This window comes from Sus scrofa, chromosome 9 (assembly GCF_054392235.1).
Source record: "Sus scrofa isolate SSC_HxYL_T2T_F1_AM1 chromosome 9, Sscrofa_HxYL_maternal_Yorkshire_Landrace_v2.0, whole genome shotgun sequence".
Lineage (NCBI taxonomy): Eukaryota > Metazoa > Chordata > Mammalia > Artiodactyla > Suidae > Sus > Sus scrofa.
The window spans coordinates 23,254,382-23,280,286 of record NC_139391.1 but is presented as its reverse complement, the minus strand read 5'-3'; the positions used below and the strand labels follow the sequence as shown (position 1 = coordinate 23,280,286).

General features: G+C 37.5%; 1 long non-coding RNA gene across 1 annotated transcript in view; it reads left to right on the top strand.

The window, feature by feature from the left end:
* Window positions 1-15,574, top strand: part of LOC146399789 (uncharacterized) — a 55,616-nt gene extending 40,042 nt beyond the window's left edge. The window contains exon 2 of the long non-coding RNA XR_014816720.1: window positions 15,324-15,574. This is a non-coding gene — a long non-coding RNA (uncharacterized LOC146399789). The remainder of the gene's footprint in view (window positions 1-15,323) is intronic.
* The last annotated feature ends 10,331 nt before the right edge of the window (window positions 15,575-25,905 follow it).

The window sequence follows — 25,905 nt, the reverse complement described above, 5'->3', positions numbered from 1 at the left end:
TAAACACAAGTAAGAACTGTCCAAGGTCAAATTTCCTCCTTTACAGAAAGGCATAATATTTAGCAGGCTAACATGCCATCCCTCCCAACCACTTTGTACTTTTCCTTTTTTTTTTTTCCCCACACAAGTAGCAGTGTGTCTTTTTTTTTTTTAAATGATTACCTGTGAATCAAAAAAGATATGTAGTTAAGAAGAATACATTTAACAGACACCTCCTCCTCTCAAAAGATTAAATCTTCAAGAAGTAAATGAACTGTTGGACTAAAGTTATCTTAGAGATAATTAGCTTTTCTCCAATGAATGAGTTCTTTCCATATCTGAATATGTTGTGTCAAACTTTGCTTGAACTCTTCTAATAACAGAGAATCTATACTTCAAGGAAATGATTTTATACAATCATCCAATCATGCAATTATTTCTTTATTTATTCCTTCATTTGTTCTACATATAGTATATTAACAAAGCACTATGGTAGATGCTAGACAGGGAGAAGTGGATAAAAAGATGAATCGGGTATAGGTACTTGCTCTTCCAGCAGCTTAAAGCCTTGTGGATGTGAAAGAAAATTGCAATAATATGAGGAAAAAATAAGAGCAAAGAAAGTACATAAAGAAAACATAACGTAATTTGAGAGATGGAAAGTCCATTTTTAGTGGGTAAATGACTTAAGGCTTGTAGTGAATATTGTACTTTACCTACTCAGAATACAAAGTTTTTATCTCCATTATGAAGCAGCCGTGAAGTTGATAACTTGCAAGCTCTGGGGTGGGCAGTGGGGTGGGGGGGGGGGGGTTGTGAGCTAGCTTAATGTAGAAGTAGGGCCTTGGTGACCTAATTTAAACAGGATTTTTCTGGCCACACAAGTGAGAAGATGACCTAAGGTAATTCCGTGTGAAGCCAAGGATGTTTATTGAATTGGGTGGTCACAGGTAGGGTGGGGGAGGTGTTTTCCTTCTTGCTTTTGCTCTGTGTGATGTGGAATGCAAATAAGAGGCTTTGAATTGCCACAACATTGTGTAACCATGAAGAAAAACAAAATGAGAAGGAAAACAACATGGCGGGATGGCTTTGGGATCTGATAAAACTACTCTTGAAGCCTTCACTTTATCTTAGTTTTTCACTGGCATGAGCCTTTATTTCCTTTCTTAATCATAACAATTTGAGTGGTTCTTTGTTCTTACTCTTCTAAATGCTAAAATAGAGGAATTAGGGAGTTCCCATTGTGGCACAGTGGTTAACAAATCCAACTAGGAACCATGAGGTTGCGGGTTCAATCCCTGGCCTTGCTCAGTGGGTTAAGGATCCGGCGTTGCCGTGAGCTGTGGTGTAGGTTGCAGACACGGCTCAGATCCTGCATTGCTGTGGCTCTGGCGTAGGTTGGTGGGTACAGCTCCAATTAGACCCCTAGCCTGGGAACCTCCATATGCCGCAGGAGCGGCCCAAAGAAATAGCAAAAAGACAAAAAAAAAAAAAAGGTTTAAGCATCTGAGCTAGAATTTGAAAAATGTTTAAGAAGCCTAAAAACGTGAAAGGAAACAATCCAGGCAGAAGGAAGAAACACTTAGGAAATCAGGGAATGTCTGTGGCTAAATGTAACTAAATTTGACTATAATAAAGACTGAAGAGGATACAGTGTGAAAGTGATAGTTAAGGTTCTAGAGGAAATGAGTGCCTGGCTCAGGATGGCATTCTAGATCCCAGTGGTTTCCAATTATTAATAATCATACACCTTTATCAGAAAAATATCTCACCCCCCACTTTGATATTTGTTCACTTATTTATAAAATACAGATTCTTTATTACTATGGTAATACAAATAAAGCTTTAACATTGTTCTTCCCATATCCTAGTGCATCATCTTGTGCTTTTGCTCAAATGTGCTCCAGCTTCTTTGGAATGTATTGCAAGATAATGACAAGCCACAGCAAAACTTTTAAATAAAGCATAATGTGATAACTGTATATTAGAAAGATCTATCTGAGAGAAACTTCTACAATTAATTTAAATAGATGGGATATAGGCAATTGATTGTGGGGGTTTGGGAATAAGCCATTAATCCAAGAATAATTAATTTGTGTAGAAGCAGAGGAAAAGAGGAGGTGAATCTCATAGCTCTCGTGTAGGTTGAACTAGTTAAAAACATACGTTAAATATCAACCCAAGGCCAGTCAGTCACTTGGTAGGAATGCAGTGCATTATACTAGTTCCTTTTTTATTTCTCTAGAATTGACCATACTTAGCAAGGGAAATAAAACTGGACTCAACATTAATCAGGCCAATTTTGTTTCTGTATCCATTAATACTTTGTGAATAAGCACCATATATACAAATGTGCATGTATGTATATAGGATCTAGCTTAGGCTGGACTTTGGAAAATTGGATAAAGTGTAAAGAAAAAAGAATAGGAAAATCATGGATCATCAAAAGAGCCTACTTGAAATGGTCCAGACTGAGTAGGGAGGCATTGGAGAATGTGATCTCTTTTTGAATAAAAGATGCTATCAGGTGATTAGAGACATCGACCTACCGAAACCACATAAAAGCGCCATTCTGTGCAGTGTAAGCAGGAGCATTTGAGGAGTAGTTCTGTCGGACCTGACAAAGTCACAGTTTGTTGATTCACAACGTTTCCTTGCCTTTGTCAACAAAATGCTATTTCCAGAGAAATCAGATTGAGCACAAAACTGAAAATGTTTTGACTACATTACTAAATGTAAACTGAAATTCAAACAGCACACGTAAGTGCTAGGTGGGAAATAAACTAGCATAATAATAAATTTTGTGACATGCCATGAAGTACTTGTTTCCTACTAATAGAACAAACTGTGCTAGGTACTTAAAGAAATGCCAATGACCTAATCTCAGAAAATATTATATATTCTAGTATTTGTCACTCTAGATTATGAAAATTTCATTTGCTAAGCATTCAATACTTGGCTTTATTTTTACCGTTGTTCTTTACATTAACATATTATTATGCTTTAAGAAATTAAAAAAACATGCTCTTAGTAATATTCACCGATGCGAAACAGTTATTTTTCACGACTTTTCGATGAGTTTATGGTTCACTTCCTTTCCTCATGTATTAGCTATTTCCACATATATAAACAAACATTAGATTTTTATAAAAACATGCTGTACATACTTGAAATGTATAAATGCTTTGAACTTTACATTTTTGACAGATATTGCAAAAATGTTCAATATTGAAGTAATTGTGCAACTCATTAAACATGGATTTTTTTTTTTTTTTTTTTTTTTTTTTTGTGGCTGTACCCAGGCCAGGTATCAAATCCATGGCACAGAAGTGACCCAAGCTGCTGCAGTGGCAATGCTGGGCCCTCAACCCACTGAGCCTCAAGGGAAATCCCAAGGAGATTTTAAAAAATACTATCAAACTGTTGAACTGATTGGAAACTAGAAAAAGATTATCTTATTATTATGATTCAGAACTATATGTATTTTTTTTTCTTTATAGGGTTGCATCTGTGGCATATGGAAGTTTCTGGGCTAGGGTTTGAATCAGAACTGTAGCTATAGTCCAACACCACAGCCACAGCAAGGCCGGATCAAAGCTGCACCTGTAGGAGTTCCCGTCGTGGCTCAGTGGTTAACGAATCTGACTAGGAACCATGAGATTGTGGGTTCGATCCCTGGCCTTGCTCAGAGGGTTAAGGATCCGGCATTGCCGTGAGCTGTGGTATAAGTCGCTGACGCGGCTCGGATCCCATGTTGCTGTGCCTCTGGCGTAGGCCGCTGGCTACAGCTCCGATTAGACCCCTACCCTGGGAACCTCCATATGCCGTGGGAGCGGCCCAAGAAAAGGCAAAAAAGACAAAAACAAAACAAAACACTGCACCTGTAACCTACACCACAGCTTGCAGCAATGCCAAATCCATAACCCACTGAGCAAAGCCAGGAATTTGACCTGAATTTAGTGTTCATCTTCATGAACACTATGTTGGGTTCTTAACTGGTTGAGCCATAATGGGAACTCCTGGAACTATATTTTTAACGTACAGCTTCCAGACAGAAAAGAAGGGGAATTTTAGCATGATATAAAACAAGCAGAGCGTGTACACTGCTAAACCCATTCATGTAGAAATCTCCCCATCGCCTTCTTCCAAGTCCTGCAAAGCACACATCCATCACAAAGCAACTCTGAGCAATTACTCTTCAAATGTCATCGGCACGTGGAAAAGATTCCTTTTAAAAATTTAATGCTTGCTTAAATCTTAATATTTATGGCTTATAGATGTTTAATTTTTATTTTTTGAGGTAGATACATTTGCAGTTTTTAATTAAAGTATAGTTGATTTATGACGTTATACCAATTTCTACTGTAAAAATAAAACAAACAAAACCTAACCAAAAAAAAAAAAAAAAAACCTAAACAAATGCACAAGCAAAAGGAGTTCCCCTGTGGCGCAGCAGGCACGTTAAGGACCCAGGGTTGTTACTGCAGTGGCTCATGTTGCTGCTGTGGTGTGGCTTCAATCCCTGGCCTGGGAATTTTCACATACCACAGATGTGGCTAACCCCGTCCCACTCCCACCCCCCAAAAAAACCCAAAAAACAAAAATTAAAAACCCAACATATGTTATCGAACATTGTCATTAAAAATGTTAAGTTACAGTTGGCCCTTGAACAGCACTGGGGTTAGAGGCAATGACTCTGCACAATCAAAAATCCTCGTGTCACAGTAAGCCTTCCCTACACCTGCTTCCTCCACATCCAAGGGTTCAACCAACCACTCCAGTATAGTATTTCCTGTTGAAAAAACCCGCATGTAAGTGTAAACATTCAGTTCAAACCCATGTTGTTCAAGGGTCGACTGTACTTTGATTCCCTTGGGGGGGACAAACAAGTGCTTTGTTAATCACTAGCCAGAAATTTATTTCCCTCAAATATCAGCCTCCTGGAATATATGCCTCCTACTTTCCAAAGACGATGCTAAAAGTTCCCAAGAAGTATGATGTCAAAGAAACCACATTTATGTATATTCATAATTCTTTTTTTTTAAGGGCCACATCTGTGGCATATGGAAGTTCCCAGGCTAGTGGTTGAATTGAAGCTGTACTGGCCTGCCACGGCCACAGCCACAGCTGTGCCAGATCTGAACCACATCAGATCCAAGCCGCATATGCAACCTACACCACAGCTCATGGCAACCCTGGATCCTTAACCCACTGAGAAAGGCCAGGGATCGAACCCACATCCTCATGGTTACTAGTCAGGTTCATTACTGCTAAGCCACAACAGGAACTCCCATATATTCATAATTCTTGGCTAAGACTCTGCTCACAAATTCTTTTTACTCTCTTCTCCCTCCAAAAATAAAAATAAATAAATAACCTTTTCAATTCTCACTCAAATCCTAGACAGAATCATCTCTGCAAAGTCATTCCATTTCTCCTTTTCTCTTAGTGCTACCATAGACCTGTGTCTGGCCTTTGCAAGAGGAGGACTTCTCCAGCAGAACACATACTTGGCATTAATGCTCCAGATGCAAAGGACAGAAGAAGAACCTTCCACTAAAAAATGATCTCTTTACCTCCCACAAAATTCTAGATCATGTTTGTTGGCTACATTGTTTGCCTTTCAGGCATCACATCAAAGCTTTGTACATACTCACACACACAATTATATTTTTATATATAGTCACTTTATTATGTGTGTGGTCATAATACATATTTTATAACTGAGTTATGAAAACATAGAGAGGTGAAAAACTAACCCAAGTGCACACAGTTGAGAACTGTGTACCATTTGAATTTAGAACAAAAAGGTGAGGATATGAGATAACACAACCGTTGATGCAGAGATGTGGCTATTTCTGTTTACCTGTACTATCTTAGCAAAGTCATTTACAATAAAATCATAACTAGAAATCTGTGGGGAGCTTCATATTTATGTAAATTTTTCTATAGAAACGACAAAAGCTTACTGAACATCCAAATTAATGATATGAAATAGCTCATACTTACCATATTTATATTTTATTATCTCAGAAAGATAATATAAGCAGGAAAGATTACATAGGCATGTCCCTTATAGAAGTACAATCACATACCTTGACCAATTATGTTCAATATACTTTGGAAGAATCTTTGCATGTATTATCTCATTTAATTCTCAAAAAGAGATAAGTAACAATATTTCTATTTTTAGGTTGAAAAAATGGAGGATCAGGTAATTTAAACTACTTTTCCAGAGTCACTTAGTTTTATGTAGTGCTATTGAAATTCAGTTTTCACTCCAAAGCCCATGATTTTTCTTCTGTACTAAACTCCTGTACTTTTCCTTTCTGCTATAAATTGTGTTTCCTTAAGTTTTTCCTTAAATGTCCCTCAAGTTCCACACCATTACTTGTAAATTAAAAGAGAAAGAGACAGTTATTCACTTGTAAGAATAATAGCATCCACTTTTCATTAAGATAGGTATTGTATTACGACCTAATTTATTCCCTACATCCACCTACATCAACCTCATGAAGTAGATATTGTTGTGCCTACATTACAGACAACGGAATTGAATCTTAAAAGACTTGAGGAACAAGATCTCACAAGTAGCAAGAAACAGAACAAGATTTTGATCATAGGGGAGTTCCCGTCGTGGCACAGTGGAAATGAATCTGACTAGTAACCATGAGGATGCAGGTTCGATCCCTGGCCTTGCTCAGTGGGTTAAAGATCCAGCGTTGCCATGAGCTGTGGTGTAGGTCACAGATGCTGCTCGGATCTGGTGTGGCTCTGGCGTAGGCTGGCAGCTACAGCACTGATTGGACCCCTAGCCTGGGAACATCCATATGCAGCCCTTAAATAACAACAACAACAACAACAAAAGACCAAAAAAAAAAAAAAGAATTTGATCATAAATGCAACTATTTTATCCTAATGACCATACTTTCAGCCATTATTTTAAAGTTGGTAGATCTAGAGATGTTTGGAATAAAAATTTACTTTATGGAAATCATATTAAAATTCTGCCAATTCTCTGGTACAAAAATTAAGGAAGCATTAAAAATAAAGTTAATAATAGGGAGAACTCAGTGCAAGACAAGAGAAGCTATGTGAGAGCGCTCTATAATTTCTGCTGTCTTTCTAGAGACCTAAAACTGCTCTAAAGCAATCTTTAAAAAATAGTTAGCAATCTAAATAAAAAATAGTCCAATCAAATGTTGATGGACATTTAGGTTGTTTCCATGTCTTGGCTATTGTGAACAGACAGAACACTGTTAACCAGCTATAATGGAAAAAACAAAAATCATTCTTAAAAAAATAAATAAAGCCTAGTAATTTTTTACAGTGCATTAGATTTTGGATCCCTTAACATCATCAGATGAAGGCCTGTAGTATCGAGCTATTGATAAGACCTGAAACGTCCTAAGCACAGTTCTGTAAACTGTAAGGATTCAGGTTATCATAACCACAAACAGGTGATTTGCCTCCGAACAAAAGACAACTGGTTTGGGAAGGAGTAGAAAGGTGCTTTAAAAAATATTATCTGGACAAAATCTACCATAAGAGAGCCATTTTTATTATCAGTGATGTTGAATATCTTTTTCTTTTCACAATGCCTGTCTGTTCCCTTAAGCCCTGTGCCCGGCAAGAGTTCTTGATACCTTGTCGAGAACCCTGGCTATTGATTCTGCCACAGGATGGTGCCACTGGACTTGTTTCCACATGTCTTTTGTGTAGCCCTGACAACAAATTTGATTTCCAACTGAGAAATACAGATCATACAAATGTTAATAATACTGCTAAATTCTATACCGTAGTCATAGCCTTCACATTAAATTTTCAGTCAAAAACCTGTAAATTGATACATATATCCACTTCTAAAAAGTAATTTATACTCTGGTTCATTGTTAACAATTTTTATTAATGCCAAGTAAATTACTTAATCCTCATTCAAAAACACTTCATTATTAAATCTTTTTAAATTACATTACCACGTATATTCTCTATGCTCTAGAAGTATTAACTCTTGTGTCTCACAAAGGAATGGACAGTCTTAGAGGACCATATAGGTGCTGTTCAGTCCAGTAAAAATATCACTAGCCTCTTCTTCCTGACATCTTTACAGATACTGTCTGTACACGGAATGCTGCTAGTTTATGTGCTTCTTAGCTGAATTTATTCCAAAGCACAAATAGAAGCATTTGTATTCTGCTCCTTCTACACTTGGTATTTTAAAAGATACCCTATCAGTTTATCTTACATTTTCATGAGCTATGGTCTAGAGTCTAAACATAACCTATTCAGATCTTGCAAGGTATTCAAAATGTAAAGAAACCAGAAAAATAAACCTTACATGACACAATAACTGGAGGATACATTGATTTTAAAATGGATAAAATTAGATCTGTATTGTTGTAGTAGGAAATTCAATGCAGTGGTAGTGGGAGGGAGAGATCAGAGTAATATACATTTTTTTTGTTGTTGTTGTTGTTGTTGTTGTTGCTATTTCTTGGGCCGCTCCCGCGGCATATGGAGGTTCCCAGGCTAGGGGTTGAATCGGAGCTGTAGCCACCGGCCTACGCCAGAGCCACAGCAACGCAGGATCCGAGCCGCGTCTGCAACCTACACCACAGCTCACGGCAACGCCGGATCGTCAACCCACTGAGCAAGGGCAGGGATCGAACCCGCAACCTCATGGTTCCTAGTCGGATTCGTTAACCACTGCACCACGACGGGAACTCCCACATTTTTTAATGTATTTTTAAAGGCAGGAAAATAATTATTTAAGCAATTGACTGAAGAACTCTGTTACTCCTTATATAGAATAAGCACTGCAAAACATTAATAATAAAACAATTAGATATCCCACATGTCACACAACATGCAAGAATCCAAGGATGCATAGGTAATTTTCAAAAATGAACAATGGCATGGGAATTCCCCATTGTGGCTCAGCGGAACTGAGCCTGACTAGTATCCATGAGGGTGCAAGTTCTATCCCTGGCCTCACTCAGTGGGTTAAGGATCCAGCATTTCAGTGAGCTGTGGTGTAGGTCATACACATGGCTTGGATTCCGTGTTGCTGTGGCTGTGGTGTAGGCCTGCAGCTGTAGCTCAGGTTTGACCCCTAGCCAGCGAACTTCCATATGCCACAGGTGCAGCCCTAAAAAGCCAAAAAAATAAAAAATAAAGGCCGAAATAGCCTTTTAAGATTTAGTGATTCAGACTATATTGACCCAGAGAGACTGTTGTAAGTTCTGAGTTTAAAAAAAGTAATGGGTGGGGGGATGTGCTTGGGCTGTGGGATAGAAATCCTGTGAAATCAGATTGTTATGATCATTATACAACTACCGATGTGATAAATTCATTTGAGCAATAAAGAAAAAATAAAATGCAGCCCAATAAATAAATAAATAAAGTAATAGAATATGATGGAAGAGAGTATGAAAAAAAGGCTGTGTATATATATGACTGGGTCACTATGCTGTACAGCAGAAAGTGATACAACATTGTAAATCAACTGTAATAAAAACAAAAACAAAAACAAAAAACTAATGTAGCCCTGCTCCTCATGGAGCTCATATTTCATTTAGGAAGATATGCAATAGCAACTAATGTTCAGAGCTTGTAAGAAGCATAAGCAAGAACAAAATAGACTCTATGTTAGAAAATGAGGAGTGTGGATCAGGGTGAGTGGGCAGAGAAAGTCTCTCTGCAGAAGTGACATTCAAGCTCAGAAGTAACAGGATAAGAAGAATAGGCACAAGATAGTTCTGGGAAGAGAGTACAGCGAGTGCAAATGCCCTAAGCTGAGCAAAGAATTTTGCCATAAAAAGAATTTGCATCTAAGAGTGTAAGTGGGAGAGGGAGAAAGTGGCACGAGATGAGACGGAATAGTGAACAGGTTCCAGATACACATGATCTTATAGCCAATAAAAGGTGTTGGGACTGTATTCTAAATGCAATAAGCATATATCCAGACAAAACTTTCCTTTAAAAAGACACATGCACCCACATGTTCACTGCAACACTATTCACAATAGCCAAGACATGGAAACAACCCATTGACAGATGATTAGATTAGGAAGATGTGGTATATATACACAATGGAATACTACTCAGCCATAAAAAAAGAATGAAATAATGCCATTTGCAGCACTCATTACTTGAGTGAGGTAATTCAGAAAGAGAAAGACAAATACCATATGATGTCACTTATATCTGGAATCTAATATACAGCCCAAATGAACCTTTCCACAGAAAAGAAAATCATGTACTTGGAGAATAGACTTGGGGTTGCCAAGGCAGTGGGGGAGGGAGTGGGGTGGATGGGGTGCTTGGGGTTAATAGATGCAGACTATTGCCTTTGGAATGGATTAGCAATGAGAACCTGCTGTATAGCACTGGGAACTATGTCTAGTCACTTAGGATGGAGCATGATAATGTGAGAAAAAAGAACATATGCATGTATGTGTAACTGGGTCACCTTGCCGTACAGTAGAAAATTGACAGAACACTGTAAACCAGCTATAATGGAAAAAATTAAAATCATTATATAAAAAAATAAACACAATAAGAACCATGAATGTTTTTAAGGTAGTTGAATAATATAACTGTTTTTTCAAAGCAGTATCAATATTTTTTAAAAAGTTTTGTCAAAGTATGGTTGATTTACAATGTTGCGATAGTTTCTACTGTACAAGAAAGTGATTCAGGAGTTCCTGCTGTGGCACAGTGAGTTAAGAATCTGACTGAAGCTGCTCAGGTCGTGCAGGTTTGATCCCCCACCTAGGGCAGAGAGTTATAAAGGATCCAGCATTGCTACAGGTGTGGTGTAGGTCACAGCTGTGGCTCAGATTCAGTCCCTGGCCTGGGAACTTCCATATGGTGCAGGTGAAACCATTAAAAAAAAAAAAGTGATTCAGTTATACACACATCCATTGTTTTTCAGATTCTCTTCCCATATAGATTATCACAAAACACTGGATAGGGTTCCCTTTGCTATATGGCAGTTTCCTATTGGCCAATCATTCCATATACCACAGTGTGCATATGCCAATCCCAAATCCCCAGTCCATCCCTTCCCCACTTGCATTGATGGGAGGTTTCCAGTTGACCATTGGCTCCCAGAAAAAAAAAAAAAATGCTATAGATTTCTGAACTCTGCATGAGCTATTGTATCTTTCCAATTCTGAAATTAATTTTAGTTCCCCTTGGCCATGAGGGAAAGCCAAAGAAAGGCTGTTCTGGAGCAGAGGCCAGGTTAGTGAGGAAAGCATCAATAGGTCCTCACACTTCTTCCACCTCTTTTCAAGTACAGCACTTTTCAACTATTTGACCAAGGACTTAATAAAAAGAACAGCATGTGTGAAGTTTCACCAAAATAGTTCTAAATGTAGACAATATAATTATTTATACTATGATAAAACAAAACCATGAGTTGGTGCTTAGTCATTCATCATGATTTCCCTTTTTGTTTCATAAGAAAAACAAATTCAGAATGGGAAATTACACCAAGCAGTAGGCACTTAACAGGCATGTATGTTCATAAGGCAAAGTAACTTCATGTGTGGGACTGAGGGTTCTCATCCTCAGAACGATCTAAGTCCCCTGGATTGAAAGGAAAAGATCTTCTCTATTTAACACATAACAGTGGCTGTCTGAGAAGCCTTGCTTTCATTTAACTTCAAATTTGAGTAAATAAGCAAAAAAGGAAACAAGTAGTAGTTGAAGATAATGATAATGACCTCTATGGAAATAGAGAAACGAGAGTGATTAGGGTGATGGGTGGCTATACCAACTGAACACATATGGAAGTTATGGCCGAAGTGCATCCTCTCTTACTTCCATGAGAGACCGTGTGGCCTGTGCTCCTTTAACCACAGTTTCCAGGCCACGGTTGCTCTCACTGTAGCTTATGACACGGGGAGGAAAGGAAATATCTCACCCCATTCCACACTCACAAGATCTCCCTTCCAGATCACACATGCTTGAATTCTGTAAGGTCAAAACACCTTTCCTCCCTCCAAAAACTATTGGTACTAAGTTCACTAAATGCCTCATATTCCTGCTTCCTACCACAGCTTCCATGTCACGTCTATGTGAGGGATGGGCCATTGTGGCAGTGACACCGTGGAGAAACAAGCTCTTGAAGCTATCTCATGAGTCTATGTTTTTCAGTATGTCTGTTCCCTCACCTGCTATCACATTCACACTTCTTTTCCATCGAAGACAATTCCATCGGGCTTTCTGGAACACTCCCTGTAAAACCAGCCAATCCCTACCACCTGACCAGCTTCCCTAAATACTGCTTTAACTGAAAATGTATGACTACTGAGAAACCTTCTACAGCTCTCCCAAGCAGAAATTATTTAACATTCTAGAAAAAATAGCCAATAATAATAGCAAACATGTATTGTGTACTTCCTATGCACAGCACTGTACCTATATGGTACATGAATGTATTTCATGAATGCATTTCATAAACTTATTTATTTATTACAACAATCCTGTAAGGTGAGTATTTTGTCCATATATGAGACACATGAAATTGAGGCATAGACACATTAAGTAACTTTAATCAAGGGCACTGAAGTGTAGAGAGATGAAGCCAGCAATGGAATCTAGGCAGGCTGAATCCAGAGCTGGGACTGTTAGGCGACATTCTCTTCTTACTGCTTAGAAGTGGGGCTTGAGTTCTCATTGTTGCCTTGCTCAACAGATGTTCTTCCATTCACTTTTAAAAACTCCTGTTCTTTGTTGTTTTCATCTACCAACAGCCTGTCCAATTCATCTCATTCACTTAAGATTTTGGTACCCAGCTCAAGGTATTTCTTTCCTCTTCTGTACCTGCCATCATCTCAGAAAAATCCAGTGTCCGCATGGACAATCTATCTAACATCATACTTCAATGGTTCCCTGACTTCCTCATTGTTAATGGTATGTTTCACATCGTCTCCACCAATTCCCTCTAACTTATCATTTTAAAATGTCCACTTCTGGAGATCCTTTTGTAGCTCAGCCATAACGAACCCAGCCAGTACCCATGAGGACACGGGTTTGATCCCTGGTCTGAGTAGGTTAAGGATCTGGTGTTGCGGTGTGCTGTGGTGTAGGTCGCAGGTGTATCTCAGATCCCTTCTTGCTGTGGCTGTGGTGTAGGCCAGCAGCTGCAGCTCCAGTTTGACCTCTAGCCTGGGAACTTCCATATGTCAGGTGTGGCCCTAAAAAGACCAAAAAAAAAAAAAAAGAAAAAAAAGTCCAATTCCAAAATTACAAGCATTTGACTCTCTTATGAAGATTCCTATTTGCCTATTCATGAGCCCTAACTCTCACTCTTCTTCAATCTCTGAGCTTTCAGCTCCATTGATCTCTTCACTTCTTCCAAAATATCAAACTCCTTATACGTTCAACTGATTATACAACCTTTTACTTCAATCATTATGGCACCAATGTACTAACCTCCCTTGTCCATGTGCTCTTTTAAAGCCTCCAAAAAGAAAAACCCAAATCCAGAATCTGACAATGTTTGTCACCTTTGTGTCTATATTCAGATAGATAAGCACTCATAAATGGATTGCTATTATCATAAATCCAATCAACAACCTCACCTACACACAACCTTAATATAATTCTCTAACCATCTTAATCTAATTTCTACAACAAATATTTCAAAACTCCTATATTATTTACAAACTGTGGTACCCTGTCTATACTCTTCACTCTCAGCAGGTGATTGTGTTGTACTGAAATGATTAGAGCCAACAGACAGGAATTCCCTCAATGTTCTGCTGCCAAATCTCTCATGAACTTGCATGTGTACCAATTTCTCCTGCCTTCCTGATGATACAAAAAAATACACATTTCTCATCTTTTTGAAGGCTGGTCCCTCTGAGTCCCAGTTCCTCCCATGTTCTTCAGAATCTATGCTAACATTTAATGCTTTCACTTTCAGAGTATTTTTTTTAAACTAGGAACCACAGACAGGAATATATGCATTACATTGAAAACCAATATATTCACATTACACATATGATATGTACTTATGTTAATATATACACTATGCGTAAGCATCATGTATAAATATACAAAGTATCTCTTTTTGTGGTTTGTAGTTGACAATTTTCATAAAAAAACAAAATTTTATAAGATTACCTTACTCTGCAGGATGCACTGATATTTTTTCTTCTTTCCCTTTTCCTTTTTTAATTGATGCCAGTCACCACTCACTAAATTAGTGCATGAACACACTAATGAGTCATAACCTGCAGTTTGAACCACTGAATTACTCTATTCCTCTGTCACTTTATCTTGAAATTCTTTCATCGAAAAAAAAATTTTAATATGGTAACCAAGGGGGAAGGGGGGATGAGTGGGATGGGCTGGGTGGGAGTTTGGGGTTAGTAGATGCAAACTATTATATATGCAATGGATAAGCAATGAGGTCCTACTGTTGAGCACAGGGAATTCTATCCAATCTCTTAGGATAGACCTGATGGAAGATAATGTAAGAAAAAGAATGTATATATGTGTGTGTGACAGGGTCACTTTGCTGTACAGTAGAAATTCGCACAAAATTGTAAACCAACTCTATTTAATTTAAAAAAATAATAACAACTGCAAAAATTAAAAACCTTTTGCCTCCAGTGTTCTTTTAACTCATAGTCTTTGCACATTGAGACTTAGAAAAGTTCTTCGGTTCCTACTTTTTTGTCCCATTAATTTCTCAGACCAATTTAATCTGCCTTGAACCCCCACTACTCCATGAAAACCACTTTGCTTAGGTTCCAGTTAGCTCTTTATAACTGCATTCAATGGACACGTTTCTGCCTTCACATTACTCTGTATCTCATTTAATTATTGATGACTCCCTCCTTGCTTTCATGACACCACATTCCATTGGTTTTGCTCCCTTCTTTTCAGCCTCTTTTCACCGCCTCCTCCATCAGACTCTCAAGTATTAGAGGTCATCTCTCCATTTCACCCTTCTCTCTCAGCATCTCCTTCTCACTTTAACTCTTGCTCCAGTTCACGTGTTCATTGGTGGAATTACCATTAGGATTTAGGAGAGAAGAGAGATGTGCTGTGTGTAGACTAGAGGATACCAGCTATGAAATGTCTTTCTATCCCTGGAGAATATGGGAATATTTGTAACAATTCAGAATCCAAAACTTCTCCTGAATCACTTCTAGGCATATGCAGTTTCAGAACAGAGAAATACTGCTTTTTACATTCTGTGCTCATGAAGGGTTTTAGCACATTTAGGATTGACTGTATAATTTTTGGCATATCAAAGAATTTCAAGATTTCCTCTGCATTTCCTATTTAGTTAAATTCAAGGTTTCTTTTTCTCCCTATAGGACTGATGCATCCGCAGAAGTTAACAGCTTCTCTTGGAAGTCAGTTGGAAGCCTTTGAATGTTGCATGCTCAATATCTGAGGGATGGATTTTCACAATGTATGAATCATCACACCAACCATTCCTAGCTTTGAAATCCTGTGACCTTTCCCAAGACATTTGGCAATTCCTCCTATTTTTAATTGCATTGCCTGAAGTGTGACCAGAAATCCTTTTGAAATGTCTTAATGACAAAATAAAACTTAGCTTTATCTTCTTGTGTATTTTTGCTCAAACTAGGTACGGTAAATCTCTCGGTTGATATTTTAAAAATGTGCAGATACTGCTCTAGCCAAAAATATTTGAGCAATTTGTAATAAATTTTTCATCTGACAGATCTATGTTGTGCTCTTCTGACCCCAATACTTTTCATTTCAATGTTACATCCCAATGTAATATTGTTTATGAATTTGGGGCTATAATTATGGTTCCAAATTAAATTAAAATTCAATCCTCTATTTGGTTGCCATTTCACAAATAACCTTGCTGAGCGAACAGATAAATATATATTTATAACATACTCAAGTTCACAGGCAGGGTGGATCACATGGCAACTTATTGCTTTACCAAGTTTTTTCATTGAGGTTGCAAATTTAACACAGGTTATACAATTTACCTCAATTTCAAAATGTTAAAATGTGGAGACAATGCATCTCTGAATTAAATAAAAATGCCTTCACTAAAATCTATTTTTTAAATTACTAAAATTTCAAAGAATCAGTAAACATTTTGAACAACTGCTTGCTTAAGATATGTAACAAAATAATTTTATTTCATATACATTACTTATGCATATGTGTAATTAAAACTTTTATATATAGCTTCAAGCTACAAACATACATATATTAGTTAATAAATGTTGACATTTCATTGAAGCATTTTGTTTCTCCTGTAATTTCATCATTCTGATTATTCTTTCTGCCCCCAGGCTGCCTTTCTGTTTGGTTTTAAAATGACTAAAGTAATTCCTTTAAAGGATCAAATCTATGCCATTTCTTCTCTGAGAATCATAACCAAACAAATCATATTTGTATACTTCACTATTATATTAATAATTAAATACATACAAAAACAATAAACTATAAAACTTTTATTAGAGTAACTAAGACTATTATTATTACTGTATAAGCATTTGGTTTCTATGGTTTAGTTGTTATGAGGACAAGAAATTCTAAAATTACAGTCACATGTCCTAACTAAATACTTCAGACTTAGAGGAAGAAAGGAGCCAAATTATCAAGCCATTTCTTAAAAAGGGTTAACTAAGTTTTATATTTGGATTGTTTTACTCAGTAGTGAGAATGCACTTGGTGAAAAACATTTACATTAGATTCAAGTTCTGTTAATGAAGTTAACTAAAATAAAAAAAAAAAAACTACTCCTATCCCTGACTGGACTAATTCATAAATATTAATTAAATTGAATATAGGAACAACATTTAAAATCAGCAAGAGAAGGGCAAATACCATATGATATCACTCACATGTGGAATCTAAAATATGGCACAGATGAATGTATCTACAAAACAGAAACAGGATCACAGACTTGGAGAACATGTGCTCGCCAAGGGGTAGGGGAGGGAGTGGGATGAACTCGGAGTTTGGATTTAATAGATGCAAACTATTACATTTAAAATGGAAAACAATAAGGTCCTATTGTATAGCATAGGGGACTATTTCCAATCCCTGGATGGAATGGAAAATATTTTTGAAAATAATGTGTATGTTTATATACATATATATATAAATATGACTGAATCACTTTGCTTATAGCAGAAATTAGTGCAACATTGTAAATCAACCATACTTTAATAAAAATTTTTTCCAAAAGAAATAGCCTTTAAAGGATATAAGTATAAGCCAAATGATTTCCAACTCTAGTAGTTTTATCTAATTGTAAAACATTCTCTTGATTCTTTCTTTTTTATTTATTTATTTTGTCTTTTTAGGGCCATACCCGTGACATATGGAGGTTCCCAGGCTAGGGGTAGAATCAGAGCTGTAGCTGCTGGCCTACACCACAGCCACAGAAATTTGGGATTCAAGCCGCATCTGTGACCTACATTGCAGCTCACAGCATTGCCAAATCCTTAGCCCACTGAGCAGGGCCAGAGATTGAAACTGCGTCTGCATGGCTGCTAGTCAGATTTGTTTCTGCTGAGCCACCACAGGAACTCCTCTCTTGATTCTGTTTATGGTTCAATATGGCCAGATGGGAAATAAAATCTCTACATCAAATGCAATGCCTTTACCAGGACAGAACAAAAAAGGGTCAGTCATTCTGAAGGAGTCTCCCAAAATAAAGTTGAAAATGTTTAGGTCATAGAGCTTTTTCCTAAAAAAAGTAATCAAATTTGGTCCTTACAATGGCCAAATAATTTCCCCAATTACATAATTTCCAGAAAGGGTTGTGTTAATGTACTGACTGGATTGCCAAAGGGTAAAGACAGCTTTAAAAAATGCAACCTGTAGAATCAATTGACTCAAAGCTTGGCTGTGATTAACCACCTAGATGATACTAATTTCCTTTTGGCAAAAACAATACCAAGTAAGAAATTAAAGTCACAAGCTACTGAGTCAGATAGTCTGGTTTAAATGGTACCTTTCCAACTATTAATTGTAGGATCTTGACTAAGTTACTTAAACTCTGTCCCTTAGTTACTTCTGTAAAGGAGGGAAATAATCAATACAACCTACCTTGTAAGGTTATTTGTATGAGTAAATGATTTAATACATGTAGAAAACCTAGAATAGAAGCTGGAAAATAGTAATTGTTTGATAAATATTGGTTACTAATATTATAAATGTAATGTGAATATCTTGTTTTCTAAACTTGTTGTTAAACTTCTCCAGGGCAGGGACCAAGGATTAATTTTATTTCACTTCCAGTACCAGCATGCAATTGATATTCAGTGGATACCTGCCAAATAATGATACAAAAATGCATAATGTTGGGGTTCTCTTGTGGCACAGCACATTGGGGATCTGGCAGTGTCCTTGCAGCTGCTGGGGTGGTTGCCATGGCGTGGGTTTGAGCCCTGGCCCAGGAACTTTCACATGCTGTAGGCATGGCCAGAAATGCATAATGTTATATTTTAGAAGCATATTATAGTACTAACTATAATTCAGAAGCAAATGACAAAGATTCCTTGTAAACCCTTCAGAATAAATTATCTCAAAGCAAATACCTATAGGTAAATCACATATACCTATTTCTTCAAAAGTCTGCCATTAGATATGTTTAGGAAGATATGATTTTCACAGAAGATCATGCAGCCAGCTCTAAATAGAAAGATTCAAGATCAGCATTTCCCAAATGATGCTTATTATGTTTTATGTATTTTGGGTGATTATTGTCTGTAAGATTTTTTAATTTTATAATTTAATTTATATGATATATTTGATATAAGCATATTCTGGATCATCTGAAAACCATCTTAAACCTAAGAACAGCTTATAAATTCAGTACCCAGTTGGTGTCTATGATAATGATATAACAAGGAAGAGCTTTTGATTATTGAGTCTAATGAGAAAGTGACCATTTATATATAACTAATGAGTTGTGTCAAGTGAAGGCCGACTCTATCGGTGTATTGACTGGACAAGGTATTCAAAGTAAGTCAACATAACAAAATTAGAGATGGAGTTCCCATTGTGGTGCAGTAGAAATGAATCCGACTAGGAACCATGAGGTTGCCGGTTCGACCCCTGGCCTCGCTCAGTGGGTTAAGGATCTGGCATGGCCGTGAGCTGTGGCGTAGTCGCATATGTGGCTCGGATCTGGCGTTGCTCTGGCTCTGGCGTAGGCCGGCAGCAACAGCTCTGATTAGACCTCTAGCCTGGGAACATCCATATGCCACGGGTGCGGCCTTAAAAATACAAAAAAAGGGAGTTCCCGTCGTGGTGCAGTGGTTAATGAATCCAACTAGGAACCATGAGGTTGCAGGTTCGATCCCTGGCCTTGCTCAGTGGGTTAAGGATCCGGCATTGCCATTGAGCTGCGGTGTAGGTCGCAGATGCGGCTCAGATCCCGTGTTGCTGTGACTCTGGCTACAGCTCCGATTAGACCCCTAGCCTGGGAACCTCCATGGGCCCCGGAAACGGCCCAAGAAATGGCAAAAAGACAAAAAAAAAAAAAAAAAGACAAAAAAAAAGTTACGGTTGAGTCAGCATGTAGTCATTCCAACTAAAAGTAGTCCTTGATTAAAAGAGTCAGTACCATTTTCCTTTTTTGAAAAAAATTTGAGTGAGATTGCTTGACTTATGATGGGTTTATATCCTTATAAACCCATCCAAAGTTGAAAATATAAAAATCAAATATTCATTTAAAACACCTAATCTACTGAACATCATAGCTCAGACTAGACAGACTACCTCAAACTTTCTCAGGACACCCACCTAAGCCTGCAGCTGGGCAAAATCATCTAACATAAAGTCTATTTTTATAATTACGGGATTGACATCTCATGTAATTTACTGAAGACTATCCTGAAAGTGGAAAACAGAATGGCCATATGGGTACAGAAGAGTTGTGAGTGTGAGGGTGGTTTACCCTGACAACTGGATTGCTGACTGGGAGCTGTGGTTCGCTGCTGCTGCCCAGTGTCACTAGAGAATCTTACCACATATTGCTGGCCCAGGAAAAGATCAAAATTTAACTTTGAAATACAGGAGTTCCCTTCGTGGCTCAGTGGTTAACGAATCCAACTAGGAACCATGAGGTTGCGGGTTCAATCCCTGGCCTCACTCAGTGGGTTAAGGTTCCGGCATTGCCGTGAGCTGTGGTGTAGTTTGCAGACGCGGCTCGGATCCCTCGTTGCTGTGGCTCTGGCGTAGGCCAGTGGCTACAGCTCCAATTGGACTCCTAGCCTGGGAACCTCCATAGGCCGAGGGAGCGGCCCTAGGAAAAGCAAAAAAAAAAGACAAGAAAAAAAAAGAAATACAGTGTCTACTGAATGCATGTCCCTTTCAGGCCATCATAGAGTCAAAAAACGTAAGTCAAGAAATTGTAAGCCAGGGACCATCTGTACGTATAAATCTAGGAAATCTGAATAAGATGAATGGATGGTATCAATACTAATTTCCTCATCATGGTATTTGTGCTATAGTTTTATAAGCTATCGCCATGAGGAGAAACCAAGTAAGGATACATGGGAGTCTCCGTATTTTCACTGAGGTGGTGGGGGTGAGGTAGAAAAGGATCACTTTATTTCTTTAGCAAGCAAAGGCGGCCACAGAAAGCTAATGCTCTCCAAAAACCTGTGTGTCCCCTCTCAGGATTTTTTTTTTTATAGCTTTATGTGCATCTTCAACCATCACAAAAGAAAAATTTAGGAGTTCCCATCGTGGCGCAATGGTTAACGAATCTGACTAGGAACCATGAGGTTGCGGGTTTGGTCCCTGGCCTTGCTCAGTGGGTCAAGGATCCGGCGTTGCCGTGAGCTGTGGTGTAGGTTGCAGAAGCGGCTCGGATCCTGCGTTGCTGTGGCTCTGGTGTAGGCTGGTGGCTACAGCTCCGATTCGACCCCTAGCCTGGGAACCTCCATATGCAGCTGGAGCAGCCCAAGAAATGGCAAAAAGACAAAAAAAAAAGAAAGAAAAACTTAATCAATTTTTCTTAAAAACTTGCTCCATAGAGTCAAATATCATTCCTCTCCCTTTTTCGAGCAACTTCCTCTGCAAAATTTTAATGTATAACTTAGTCAATAAACATACACTAGCTATCCACACACTTACATAATGACAGTGTACTAGGCACATAGAAATGCAAATAAGACATCAGGGAAGATAATGATAGCCACTTTCTACCTGAAAGTGTCTTCAAATTAATTTCACAGTGCTATAAGATATACTGGAACTTTGTTAACTCCCTAAACTCCCAAATACCATAGAAGCTTATTCTAAATGCTTTAGATAGAGCCCCATAATATGAACTTTGGGTTCAGAATGCCTGGGTTTGAATGAAGTCTTCACGACCTACCAGTTGTAACGACTAGGCAAGTAAATTTACCTCATGCCTCATTTTCTTAATCTGAAAACTTGAGATAATTTTCTGTGAGAATTATTTAAGATAAAGATTGTGGATCAGAATGAGCAATGAATTGTTCCTGTTGTCATATGTAGTGGAGAATATAAAAGAACAAAACAGGAGTTCCCGTCGAGGCTCAGTGGTTAACGAATCTGACTAGGAACCATGAGGTTGAGGGTTCGATCCCTGGCTTTGCCCAGTGGGTTAAGGATCTGGCATTGCATGAGCTGTGGTGTAGGTTGCAGCTATGGCTCGGATCTGGCGTTTAGGTGCAGCCCTAAAAAGACAAAAGTCAAAAAAACAAACAAACAAAAACCTTGAATAATATGGGAAGGGGGGGTAAAGGTGCCCACCCTCTGCACTGTCAAAAATCTGGGTGTAACTTCTAGTCGACCCTCTGTATACATGGTCCCTGCACATCTCTTATTCCCTGTCTGTGGTTTCAACCAACCTCAGACTGTGCAGAACTGTAGCCTTCACTATTGCAAAATCCACCAAGGGATGTGCAAATTTCAAACCCATGTTGTTCAACTGCACTCTTAACTTCTGGAGTTGTAGTTTACATCATTGTTTTTCAGACACACTTATTTTTAATGATGAAAAAATGAAATACTATGAAGCAGATATTCAAAGTTTAGCCAATGAAAAATGTATTTCATGAGATTTTGCAAATGATAGTGCTACCAGTAAAAGATCAGTATTCACAAACAGAGAGAGTATTAACTTTAACACATTCGAAACAGAAATATCTCCATTTCTTTTTTTACTTTAGTATGACTAAATATTCCTTGAACTGGTCCCATTACAGACTGATATTCTTTAGGGTACCTGGCAGATGTTTTCTGCTTTCTCTTTTATTTATTTTTTTCCTTTTCTCTATATTAGTTCCCTTTTTTCCCACTTTCCAGATGATAGAATTATTTTTCCAGAGAAGTCATATGTGTGAATAAAATATGTATAATAGAGCCCAGCAATACTTCATAACATTTTTTATCTTCAAAATCCTTTGAAAATTATCATTACTCCTATTATTTTATAGGTTAGTAAAATGTGACTGCATTTTATTAAAAGAATCAAGTTACCTGTGCTGGTCACATTGTTTTTTAATTTCTACTTTCCAGTGGCAGGTACTATATAAAAGTTGCCATTTTACTTGTCATACCAAGTAGAGATGGAAAAAGCCTATTAGGCTCCTAGTCGGCTCAACTGCTGTATAAAATTACTCCCTAAGGTTTACTTTTTAATGCTTTTTCCAGACTGGTTTTGAATAACTGAAGTGTTCACACTTCCCATGGGAAGATATTCCATAGCATGATTTTACTATTAGAACATATTTCCTGAAACTATATTTATTTAAACTTTCTGTTCTTAAATTACAATTATTATCTTATTTTTCCCCAGTCCTCTAAACACATTCTGCTTCGATTGTTATGAATTCTTTATTCAATTATCTCATGACCACCTGAGTAGTTTATCGCTATTTCCCGTAAAATAATCCCTAATAATTCAGCTATTAAAGAAATGAAGAAAAGCATAAGCATATATTATTCAGAACCACATAGTTGATCAGCTATACAATTTTAGGATGATTCCTTAAATACTATCTATTAAGCTGACTCATTTTACAGACTTTAAGAAAAAAAAAAAGCTATGTTATAAATGTAGGAAAATATTGAATTAGAAATATTGTGAGGTCACAGAATGAAAAAATAAGAATTGGCTAACCCATATAGTAAACTAGCCCTGGATATTAGCGTAATCTTAAATTATCTGAAGGCAATTGTTCTATATATTTTCCCTAAGATTTAGCCAAGATATAAGTTTATACTTTCAGTCTTTGAAATTTTGTTGAATATGATATCATACATAAATGATTTTTAAAAATAAAAATAAATTATTTTGATAGGACTCGGGATAGAACAAATTATTCACTATTAATTCATGTAATAAACATTTGCTGAAGTAATTTTTTTTTTTTTTTTTTTTTTTGGCTTTTCAGGGCCACACCCACAGCATATGGAAGTTCCCAGGCTAGAGGTTGAATCAGAGCTACAGCTGCCAGCCTAGGCCACAGCCACAGCAACAGGGGATCCAAGCCTCGTCTGCAACCTACACCACAGCTCCTGGCAACGCCAGATCCTTAACCCACTGGGCAAGGCCAAGGATTGAACCCACATCCTCATGGATCCTAGTCGGGTTCATTCATCTCTGAGCCACGAAGGGAACTCCTACTGAGGGAATTTTAACTGGCAATGTATGCTTAGTTATAAGAAGCAAATTGCTGTCAATATGGATATCAAAATCTGTGAAACTTATAGAGAATCGCATACTATAATTATAGTAAAGCTGCTTAAAAACTGTGATGTACTTTCATATGAGTGCTTCTAAAAATTTACTCATGTTTTCATAAGACTTTGTGGTTCATAGCATATTTTCACAGAAATTTTTTCAACCGACACTGTACCAACCTATTTCTAGGTTAGAAAGCATGTGAACCAGAGAAGTAAACCAGCATCCCCAAGACTGTGCCTTTGGACTCAGTGTCACTTATGTCAAATCTTGGCTGTTCTCATTATTCTCTCGATTACTATATTGATAGCCAATTGCTTTTTATTATACTCTTTAATTTCATTTTTCTTATGTATTGATAGAAACTCACAAGTTATATAAATAATGTAACAAAACTTTAAAATTACCTTTGGGAAACTTAAACAGAAACAAAACAAAAATCAAAGGAGCATTTCCTTACTTTTCAGCAAATCAAATCTAATATGCATTTTACATTTAATAAGAGTGAAGTTTCTGTTTTCAAAAGCCCACGAATTGAATTAAATTTTAAGAGGACTGAATATCTTTTCTAAAACTCCTAAACCGGATAAAAACAAAGAGCCTCCTCCACTTCCTATAAGATTCTCTTCTGTTGTCAGACCATGGGAGAGCATATATGCTAAGATTTTTATCCTAACCACCACCCCACCAACACACACACACACACACACACACACACACACACACACACACACACACACACACACACTTGTCTTGTTTCCCTCCAATATTCTATACCAGTTGTGTTTTGGGAGATGACATTGACCTTCAGATAATGAGATGTCGCGCTTGAACTGGATCACGTGATGAGGATAACACCGAGTAGGTACAAGTTGTTTGGACCCTGAAGAATATGTACGTTTTACACATGGACAGATTGGGAAAGAGAGAATGAATGAAAGAAAAATCAAGTGTTAAGGAAATCATGGGACGTCCCAGGGCAAGAGGAAGTAATTCGAGTTGACTCCTGTATAAGCCACAAGAACTGTATTAATAAAGGATCGAGAGCTGGTGTAAAGGTCCTTAAATGTGAACTCCCCACCTGATACGCAAAAACTTAGCTATACTGACTCTCCTTTTTACAGCATTTCTTCCAGACTCGGAAAGAGAAAGAAAGAAACAAAGCAATAATCTCCCCAAGTATAAACAAATGTTTCACCTAGTTTTTCATCACACCTGATCATTGCCAGAATCTTATTAGCTAGTCTCTATTTTTCTTGTACTTCCTCTCTTGGTCTTCCAGGCTGTTTCTTCACAAATAATAGGCTTGTTTAAATTTCTTCCATTTATAATAAACACACCAATCAATCAATCCTCTACCTCTCTTCAGACTTTCTATGGAGCTCCTATCCTGTCTTCAGAAGTGACTCTTCTCGCAGGATTAGTTCAGCCCACAGCAGTCAGGCTGGTGCTGTTCTAGCATATCACCGTCCAGAATATTAACTGCCAAATATGTTCCCTTCTCAGTTAATCATTCTGCAGAATTTAACACTAAAATTTTCCATTTCTTTCTTCATTTCCTTTTTTTTTTTTTTTCTTTTTAGGGCTGTACCTGGGGCATATGGAAATTCCCAAGCTAGGGGTCGAATCTGAGCTGCAGCTGCTGGCCTACACCACACACAGCCAGAGCCACAGCCACACAGGATCTAAGACACATTTGCAAACAACACCACAGCTCACAGCAACGCCAGATCCTTAACCCACTGAGCAAAGCCAGGGATCGACCTGCGTCCTCATGTATATTAGTCCGATATGTTTCCACTGCGCCACAACAGGAACTCCAATTTTTCCATTTCTAAAAGTCATTTAATTCTTGTGATTCTTATACTGCTTTCTGGCCATTTTTTTTTTTCACTCATTTGCTGTCTCTTCCATCTCTCCCTTTGTGACTTATTGTTAAGTGAACTGTAATTATAAAAACAGAATGTATATTATGATCCTTATTTAATCTATTATGTATATACAGACAGATATTTAGAGTATGCACATATAAATTATACCTATGTGTAAGCTAAGTCTCTGGGTGTGTGTGTGTGTGTGTCTATACCAAAATGTTAACAGGCAATGGAGATATTCTGGGTGAATTTCACATTACTCATTTATATAGTTTTTTAATGCTTTTGTAATTGTCATGTATTAATTTTTAAATTGGAGAATCAATTACAAATTCACCAATTATAGTATGCTAT